At 36.7% G+C, this 10277-nt stretch overlaps 1 long non-coding RNA gene across 2 annotated transcripts; it reads left to right on the top strand.

The window, feature by feature from the left end:
• Nucleotides 1-1514: 1514 nt before the first annotated feature.
• Nucleotides 1515-4484, top strand: LOC141634095 (uncharacterized). 2 transcript variants are annotated; one of them, XR_012538824.1, is made up of 5 exons: nucleotides 1515-1772; nucleotides 2000-2055; nucleotides 2933-3380; nucleotides 3878-4044; nucleotides 4196-4484. It is a non-coding gene; the product is annotated as an uncharacterized LOC141634095 (long non-coding RNA). The 2 variants fall into 2 exon arrangements; XR_012538823.1 differs by having other exon boundaries at nucleotides 1515-2055.
• Nucleotides 4485-10277: the final 5793 nt, after the last annotated feature.

Raw genomic sequence — 10277 nt, 5'->3', positions numbered from 1 at the left:
AAATAGTTTCTAACCTGTTGGGTACTCGATCGATTAGCCTTGCACTCGATCGAGTAGGGGGGCACTCGATCGAGTACCTCAGTTACTCGATCGAGTAGCCTGTTTACGGGGTGATGATTTGTCGGGTTTTGTTAATAATGCGATTGAATATATAAACAACTCCGTCACTTCCTTAATACATTTTATCAAACCTAATTACGTTCAAAGAGAAAACAAACTACGTTCTTCGCATCAATCACATTATTGACAAATCTCGGAGCTTGAGAGGTCGGATTTCATCGTTCTTTACATCTTTGTGATCCTTGCGTCGAGGGTAAGATCTATGTATCGAATTTGTTATATTTAATTAAGTTTCGTTAAACCCTAATTTTGGGAATTGGGGATTTGTGGTAGTTTTGTGTAATTAGTGATTATGTGATTATATGCTAGGAGGAGGATTCGTAGAAGAGGAATTTTGATACAGCTGTTGAGACCGTCTGATTGTGTTGCTGTTCCAGGTAGGGTTTCCCTACTCAGTATTAGTTACATAATGTGTGGTGATTGTGCTGTAATTAGTGCTTGTTGATTGGTTTCGTGACGGTTGTTTATTGATTGTTGTTGATGGATGTGATTGTTTGTCTCTGGTTCTCGAGTTGCGTTCTCGGCTGAGTGGAGTAACTTGCGGGAGTGGCTTCACGCCCAAGTTTCGCCCTCCGTGGAACCCGCCACGGGAGGGGATGTGCACATTAATGGGACAGGGTTATCGCTCGGTATGATGAGCGGGGCTTAGGTGGGAACGGCTGCGGTCCCCCACTGGCAGGGCTGGTCCAGTGGACAGTCGGAGACGGAGTTGATTGGAGTGGGTGATTGTGTGTGACTGTTTGAGCCGTGTTGTTTGCTGTACTGTTGATTATATAAATTGTGTGATTAGTACTGACCCCGTTTAAATGTTTTAAAAACTGTGGTGATCCATTCGGGGGTGGTGAGCAGTTGCTTGACAGGTATATCTTGGATACGCGTGGGATCTAGCTGGGGATGGAGTCATCACATATCAGAGTCTTTAGTCTTCCGCTGTGTTTGTTAAGACAGTTCCATTCAGTTGGTTTATAGTTTGAGAACAGTTGTATTTTGCTTACAGTTGGTTTTGTTATGTAATCACTTAAACTTATTTAATAAAGTACGTTTCCTTATTGTCTTATGATTATCATTGACTCGGGTACCCGAGATGGTAGTATCCTTATACCTGACTGGTCCTGGTAAGGCACTTGGAGTATGGGGGTGTTACAAATGGTATCAGAGCGACGATCCTGAAACCTGCACTAGTAGAAAAAGTCCTATTGACATCGCCACAAAAACATCGGTTTTAGTTGAAACGATGTAAATGTTCATAAATAACATCGGTTCTTAGAAAAACCGATGTAAAATGTGTACATGTTTTTTTATTAGTGACATCGATTTCAAATAAATGATGTAAAAGGGTATCATAAACCTCGGTTATTTAAAACCGATGTAAAAATTTTCTTATTAAAGTGCCTCTCCTCTTCACAAAACCCTTCATTTTCTCAGATAACTTGTTGCTCTCATCCTCATCTCGCCATCACCCTCGCCCTCAACCACCACAGCGTCAGAGACGACCACCGCCGCCATCACCATCCTGCACCACCACAGACGCACACACCATTGATACCACCTTATATCTCGTGCTTACATACGTGTGTGACGCCCCTTCACTTCTGCAAATCGCTCGCCTTTCTACGATTAGGGTTTCGATTTAATGAGCTTATACATTTATGGTATTCATTTCTTTTTCTCTTTCTCCCTTTTCTGGAAAATATGTCTTTCCCTTTTTCTAAATTAGGGTTTCCATTTCAATTTCATTTGCATTTTAATTCCCGTTATTTCTGCAATTCTCCTCATTTTATGGCTACTGCTATTGATGATTCTCGAATGTTTCTGGATTATGTTAGAGAACAATGTCAATTAGGGTTTACTAATCTCCAATTTCATAATTGTTTATTAGTATTATAGAGGTGTTCCATGGCTATCTTCAAACGACTACATCTTCACTCTATTCAGGTGAGTTGTCCATTTATTTTTATGTTGTTTCTTTGATTTATTATGAATATTGTATACAAATCTGTCGTTTCTTTGTGGTGTTCCTGACCAATCTCATTTTTGATGTTATCCAGACCAATTAATCTACTTGAGGTGCATGATTTATGTATTTTTTGTTTGGTTGTTGTCTGTTTGTTTGGTTGTTGTCGTTAGTGGTGAAATTGTCATTTTGCTATAGTGAGATTTATAGCTAAGACCTTATATGACATAGAGTAATTATACGGGAGTTGAAAATTTGCTAAGGGGAAGTTGATTAGTGTTTTTGATTGGTCTAGTATTGTTATCGAGTTGTTGTTTTCCGAGTTTAGCTCTAAAAAATTTTAATGGCGGTAGATTGGATTGGATGGGGTTCGTTGGAGGGAGTATTATTAGTAAACTTACTAAAGTCTGACTAAACAGTCATCTTTCTTATGATTGTGTATCTACTGGAAACAACCTCTATATTGGGTGAAATGTTTGACGCGCCTAACCTCGTGAGTGGCTATGCTTCTTTGGAGGCAGTAGGATGATTATGATGGGTTATATATTGGGTGTTTCTTGTTAGTATTTGTGACCATTAGGCTGCAATATGTTCAAAATGATCACACCTTAGTTGAAGTATATGAGCTTGAATATCTTGTTGTCCCTTTATGTATGATCTACTTATACGAACTTTTCTTATTTGTTGTTTCCTACGTATTTTGTATGCGTCAGCGTAATAGTTTTCATTTTTTTTATGCTACGGATACTTCGAAAGTACCCTGGATGCCCCACAAGTTATTTGACCTTTTGTTCATTATTTTCTGTTTTTTTTTTTTAAATTACTCAACCATCTTTATATTTGGTCTAATTTTTGCAGTTAAAGCTTCTAAATGCTTCAAATAACCAAATAACATATCTTCCAGAATCCATTGGGAGCTGCTTTGCTCTTGAGGAGCTTCAGGCAAATGGTATGTTTATCTTTTTTTATGGCAGGTAGTCAAGAACTCAGCCTCTAAGATACTTCATGCTAGTGCTGTAAACAGGCATAGACTTTTAGTTATAAAGATAACTTGTACTTGCTTTTATTTTTATCATTCGCTAGAGCATAATTGGAGTCAATTCGTTTTCTTTCAATTTAAATTTAAAGCTGTGCAATGGTTATCTTCAGCCTTTTGCGTGAGAATGGTAAATATGGATACTGTGTAGCAAGGGTTGGAATATAAATTCCATAAATGGTTCACCGGCAATGAGAAATTAATTCCTGACATACTCATGATAGATATTAAACCACTGCTTGCAGAGTTGCAGCACCATATCGCTCATAGGTATTCTACTTAAAAACTGTCATCTCTTTTGCAGTTTCACCTTTTTCTTTTTTCAAAAAGTTCGTAAATGCTTTTAGATAAGGGTTTGCTCGGTGATTATATGCAGGTTCTTGAATCTTGAATCTCTCTGAGCCTTTAGTACTGTTCTTTAGAGAGATTTAAGAGCAATCTTTGACCATAGATCTTTTACTATCAGCGTTTGTGGCTGGTTTTTTTGTTTATACATTTTGCAAAATGTCACCTAGTTTCGAAACATGTATTTCCATGGTTAAAAAGCTGTCATTCTAGTTTGTGGATATCAACAGAAATTGGCAACAAAAACCTTCTACAGTTGCTTTTCAAAAGCGACATGCCTCTAGTCCCGATAGCTGTTTCTAATAGTTTTAATCGTGTTAAGCTTTTCCTAGATTGTAATAAAAACTGGTATGTTAGCGGTTTCTTGTAAATTTTGTTTATTTATAATAAGTTAGTACACCTTTGTCTAAAAAAAAAAACAGAAATTGGCATCAAGCCAGTAAAGGTGCCAGGTGCCCCTGAGCAGGTAACTTTTATGTTGCAGGCAGAGGATCAAGTTCTAATGTCATATTATATGGTTACTAATATCTGCCTCGAGGATATCAAGCGAAAGGCTCAGGCAGTAATTGCCAACTTTGCAGAATGCCGTGTTAGATCTCACAACACAAATGGTACTCGTAATATATATATATATATATATATATATATATATATATATATATATATATATATATATATATATATATATATATATATATATATGTTTCTCAATAGTAATTTGTAGTATTGTACATATGCAGGCTCAAATACACATTGATTTGTTTTTAAATTGCCCCTCCAAGCCATGAAGAGTTAAGGATGAAAACTCGACACAATGTTGGTAGTTAGAAGGAGCTCAAATATATGGAACAAGCAAGGAAATATTAGTTTTTTAATTTCATTTTGTATCTTACTATCAATATTGTCATTATTTAGTCAGAGGTATTCTACATGTATCTATTTATGTGTAAATCTAAGAATATTTATGTTCAAAACAATGTATATTTATACATACATTATGGGTTTTGGAAATGTAATTTTTTTAATTGATTGAAGCTCTCATTTGAGGCGTTTTCCCCAATTAAAAACGCCTCAAATATTTTTTTTTAAAATAATAAAAATACCTATTTACATCGGTTTTAGTCATAAATGATGTAAATAAGTTGATATTTACATCAGTTCTACACCAAAAACGATGTAAATTAGATGCTATTAACATCGGTTTTACTTAGAAACCGATGTAATTGAAACACAATTAACATCGGTTTTCACCTATAACCGATGTTAATTGTATAATATTTACATCGGTTCTAAAACCGATGTTAAGGTAAAAATACAAAATACGTCGCCCCCAGAAACATCGCCACAAAAGCGATGTAAATGGGGTAAAATAAGCGATGTCAATGAGACTTTTTCTACTAGTGCTGTAACCAATGAATTTAATGAATATAGGGAGGCAATTAAAATGAACCCGGGGTAAAGGTTGTAGGAGCTAATGTAAAGACTTGGGAGACGTCCTAAAGTCGCGAACTCGCCCTACAATTTTGAACCGGTCACCATGGGATATGAGTCGGGATCGCTATGTGTTTATCTTGCGAATTGTGTACCTATATGGTGATGTGTGGCATGAATCAGTGGATGTATGTATGTGGAGAATGGGAATGTGTAGAAAACATGGTGATGATGTGATTTCGTAAGTTATTAATTCAAAGCATGATAGTTGTTTTACGATATGGCATTATAGAGATACGGGAGGAAAATTTGTTTGATTTGAGTTCTACATAGAGTTATGTATACATATATGTTGTTGGTAGTGTTGTATGAGTTTATATAGCTGAAAGTTTGAGTAAGAGCATGAATAATTGGTGGAAAAAGATGATAAGTGTTGCATGATAATATGATATATTTTTTTTTTTAAAAAGCATGTTGTATGATGGAAGAGATGTTATAATTTTGTTATGCTAGTAACATGTGAATATGATACTTGATGTCATATAATTGTAATTTTGTTTACGTAAAGTTATATAATAAAAACATGTGGGTAATATGTGATTGGTAAGTTGAATGATATATGTGCATCGAGTTATTTGTTGCTTGGCTTTTGAAGATAGTAACATATGACTAGGAATACTGGTTTTATGAGTTTTGGATTGGTTTTGTTTGCTTGGTTATTGTCTAAGTTGTTTGGAAGTAAAAATCAAATAGTTATGTCGTCTGATTACAGCAAAGTTGTCTTTAAACTTTTATAACTTGAGATTCATAAATGATTTTGATGTGATTCCAATTGGAGGTGATAGCTTGTCTTTTTACGATTCTAACGATTGGTCACACGCCCAAATCGACCAAGAAACGAGTTAGTTATGACTGTTTTACGATAACTGGACAATGCTGAGAATTGCGTATGGTACTCGATCGAGTAGCCTTGGCACTCGATCGAGTAGGGGGGCACTCGATCGAGTACCTCAGTTACTCGATTGAGTAGCACTGGTGATTTGTTTTACGTGCTTCTTACCTTCACCTACTCGATCGAGTAAGTCCCTTACTCGATCGAGTGGCCTGTACTCGATCTAGTGACCCCTGTTTTGGGTCATATGCTTATCTTTTGACTTCGTTGCATATTATGTTTAATTCAAAGTGGATATTTTGCTTCTTTATGCATTGTTTTACATGTATGTTGGTCTTGATACGTAAGTTACCCAATCTTATGGGGTGGTGAGTGGCACTTTTTGGTGAGTATGAGTTTGGTGGGAGGAGATGAGCTATATGTGGTTGTGATAGATAGTGGAAAAAGAAAAGAAAGATTGTTATGGCTTAATTATGACATAGAGCATGTTTTCTGAGATGAGAAGAGTGATATGATTGTGTGTTGAGTAACGTAAAAGCAAGTGAATATGGGCAAGGGATGATGTGAGTCTAAGGAACGTGAGAATAAAAAGATTGAAAGTAAGGATGTGGATAGTGGCAGCTTGAGATGTGTAAAGAATTATGGAGGGAGATGGTTAGGAGTCGTGTGGGTTATGGATATATGTAGTGAAAGTTCGTTTTAAAGGGGGTTGAGAAGAGTGGTAAACAGTGAACTTTATGGAGACATGTCGCGAGGTAGATTTGTACACAGTGAGTTTGGGAGATTTGGTTTATTAAGAGATGAAACTACTGTGGGATTTCCTTGGGCATTTAACGGTATGAAATGAATTCTGATTTCTAAAGAGGTACAAAGGAGATACAATTGTTTAAACAGTGAACGTTGATTTTATGGATAGATTAGTGGCAAATGTGAGTGATAGCATAATAAGAGAAGATCCATGGTAAGAAAGAGTGAGATGATATCGATATAAAATAATGGGATTTGAGTTTTGGAGCGATGAGAAGGTAATTGGTGCACTAAAGGGTTAGATAGAAGTAATAAGGAGTTGAGCTATTAAATGGTATTGTTGAGTATAAAGAGAATAGAAGGATAAAAGTAAGCTGAGAAAAATGTAAACCGGAGTTATGTAACATAAAAGTAAGGAATTGTCGAGACGTATGATACTATCAAGAGTAAGTAAGTTAATAGTTATACAGAAGTTTCAGGACAACATGATTAATCATGAGTTTCGAGAAATTAAGGGAGTAAGAAGTTGGTAGAATATCTGCATGATATGAGATTTTGGTGGAGAGTTAGATGATGACATAATTAAGAATAGTATTGGGAAGAATGTTGAGGTAATTTTGTTGATGGATTCGATGTTCGTTATTTGGGATGTTAACCAAAGATAAGAAAGAAATCGTGATGTTTAGAGATGAGTGTAAGAGGTTTGATGTCCGGACAGTGGTAGTGTTATGGTTTGTGACTAGTGGTTAAGGGTGATGGTATATTAGAAAGGTAAAAATTCTAAAGAGGTTGATTTTGCCGAGACCAGATTACTATGTATGGTTGTGAGAGAGTATAAGGTGTGGTTATATGAGGCGACTGTTAGTAGTTGAGTATTACTAGTATGGTTATATTTGGCATGAGTTGATGGTTATGCGAATGGGAGAACGTGTTAGGAGAGGCATACGAGTTAAGCTCGGGTGAGAGGTAACTTTTATAAGGTGGTAACTTACGTGATCAGGATTGACTGGTTGGATGTGATTACGGGTCTGCGATATATATATATATATATATATATATATATATATATATATATATATATATATATATATATATAAATGTTTGTGTGAGATTTTGACCTCACAAGACGTGATATGGTGTGATTATCATAAAGTTGTTATTTGAATGTTCTGTAATGCATGTTGGGTACGCTAATCTAATTGAATGATGATTAAAAAGGTAATAATTTGAGTGATCTGGCATGACTGGTTATACCTGTATACATTCACGATACATGTCAATCTGTGATATGGTAAGGGGATGATATTCATGAGGTTATTATCTGTTTAATTCATAAAATATTTTGCGTTGTGATTTAGTAAAGTGGATTTGAGTAAGTTTTCCTTGTCTGAGAAGTTATTTTGAGTCAGTGTTTATGGGAATTGTATGTAGTTGTGATGTCTATCGACGTGGTTGTTGTGCCTCGGGTGGTGATCCGGGCACGGTACATAGTGTGGTGGTGCGAGTATTTTCACACTGCGGTGTGGCTATTGGTGGCGGTGTTGCGATGCCGTCACCGGTTGTGGTGGAGTAGGCGGGATGATTATGATACGAGTTCTCAAAAGTACATATCAGTTATACATAGTTGTTGTTTTGTTTGTTGTTGTTTCCGGTGAGTTTCAGTTTGGACAGATAGACTGTTGTTTTGTTTGTTGATGTTTTCTTTACCAGGTTAAGTTTGGGAATGAGGGTAGAGTACGATATGAAATAGAGTTGTATATGTTTTCGTTGTTGTCATGGTATAGTGGCATTCTGTTGATGGGACACGGTTGTGAGAGGTTGTTACTGTAATTCTGATCTTGTTCTAGATAAGGCTTTCGTAGACATGGTAATGGCAAGTGATTCGTAAAACATGTGTGGTAATGACCTGAAAGATGTAGGTGGTTTCATAATCCTTTGTGGAGACAGTGAGTGTAGGGTTGATACCTGTCGAAGTGAGTACACAAAAATAATATTTATAATTTTCCAAACTACAACTAGCAAGCAGTAGTAAGGGTCGATCCGCAGGGAGGTAGGGAGATAATAGTTGTTTCTAATTTTAGTCTAACGGTAACAACGAGGGGGGTTTTGATGTAAATTATAACTAAATCTAATAACATAAACTAAATAAACAAGTAAAAGTAAATAAGGACGGTAAACAATGATAAAATAAATGCTAAGACGGTCGGTTCACTACAGCTTCGATGGCACATAAGTCTAGGTAAGTCTCGAAATACGGTCGCGAAGGATGGGGAAAACAAGTCCTCTCGGTCCATGTTAAATAGTAGCTACCTCTCGGCCTATGCTACTAATCCCTAAGTCTCATGAATACTAACTCTCGTTCTTGATTAATGATTCCTAATGCAAACTAAATCACGTTATCTCTCGATCTTAGCAATTTAGCCGTTTTAATTCGTTAATTATTGTCCATTCCTATCTCTCGATCTACGAGATGGTCAAGTTTAAGCATCTATCAAGTCTCCTCTCGGTCTCATTGAAAGATAAAGCACTTAACGAAACAAACAAAGCAAAACCAGACGCGAAGTCAGTCGATCGACCAGTTACTCCAGTCGATCGACCAACCGGCTCAGTCGACCGACTGGTTAAGCCAGTCGATCGACCAAGCCCTAATGCGAGGTCACCTATTCTAATGCCATCTACGTCATAGATCCCCTACATCTTAGCGGGGTTGATTTAGCTAGACATAACAACGATAATAATGAAAACAAAACTAAAGATGCAAATAACAGAATTCATAATTAAATTAAATAGACAGTAAAATCGCATAAAGAGAAATTAGGGCTTAGGGATTCTAACTAACAATTCTATACTACGAATAAAGAACAAAATTCAGAGCAAGAATTACCAGAAATAAAGAAAGCAGGAAGAACAAACCCGGATGCAAAGAAGAACTTTATTGAGAAACTAAAGTATTTGAATGTAAACTATGCTAAACTCGAGACCTAATGTCTCTCCTCTAAAAAAAAGCTGATAATTATTCTGAAAACATCGGTTAGTTATATAGGAATATCACGCACTCATAAAACCTAAGAACACATTGGGCTTTCTAATTCTCGATCTTTTAATTTGCGCATCAGCCCGCGTGGTGGTCGATCGACCACTGAGGTCAGTCGATCGACCAAAGGTGCTGTACAGAATTGCATTCTGACGATTCCTGCAGCGCGCACCGATCTTAAAACAGCTTTCATTTCTTCGTTACTTGGTCAAATCAGGCGTTCTATGCGGCGTTGGAAAGCTAAGAGGATAAGCTTTCACCTCCAATTGGAATCCCTTGATTATCTGCTCTATAACTCGAGATATAGCCATCTGAACCAGGCTGCAATATCGTGAAATGCTTCTTTGCTTGTTAAACTCGTACGCACCCTTACTTTGCTATCTTTAGGCCTTGAAACGCGCACCAAGCTCATTCCTCGAGTCAATAATCCATGTCAAATGCAATGCTAAGTACTTAGGGATGGATTCGGCTCATTTTTCGCTGAAATCTTCATATTCCTACAAAATCACAAGAAAAGGAAGAAATACACGAAACAAGGGAAATAGTAGCATAAACTACTCGATTGAGCTCTGAAATGCGTGTAAAATGAGGTGCAAAACATCATATATTAGACACGCATCAAACTTCCCCAAACCAAACCCTTGCTTGTCCCCAAGCAAGAACTAGACTCGATCCTAAAACCTAATGGAACGAGTTCAATCTCAGAGTGAAATGCAAC

The sequence above is a fragment of the Silene latifolia genome, chromosome Y (assembly GCF_048544455.1).
Source record: "Silene latifolia isolate original U9 population chromosome Y, ASM4854445v1, whole genome shotgun sequence".
Taxonomy (NCBI): Eukaryota; Viridiplantae; Streptophyta; class Magnoliopsida; order Caryophyllales; family Caryophyllaceae; genus Silene; species Silene latifolia.
This window is presented reverse-complemented; position numbering and strand designations above follow the sequence as displayed.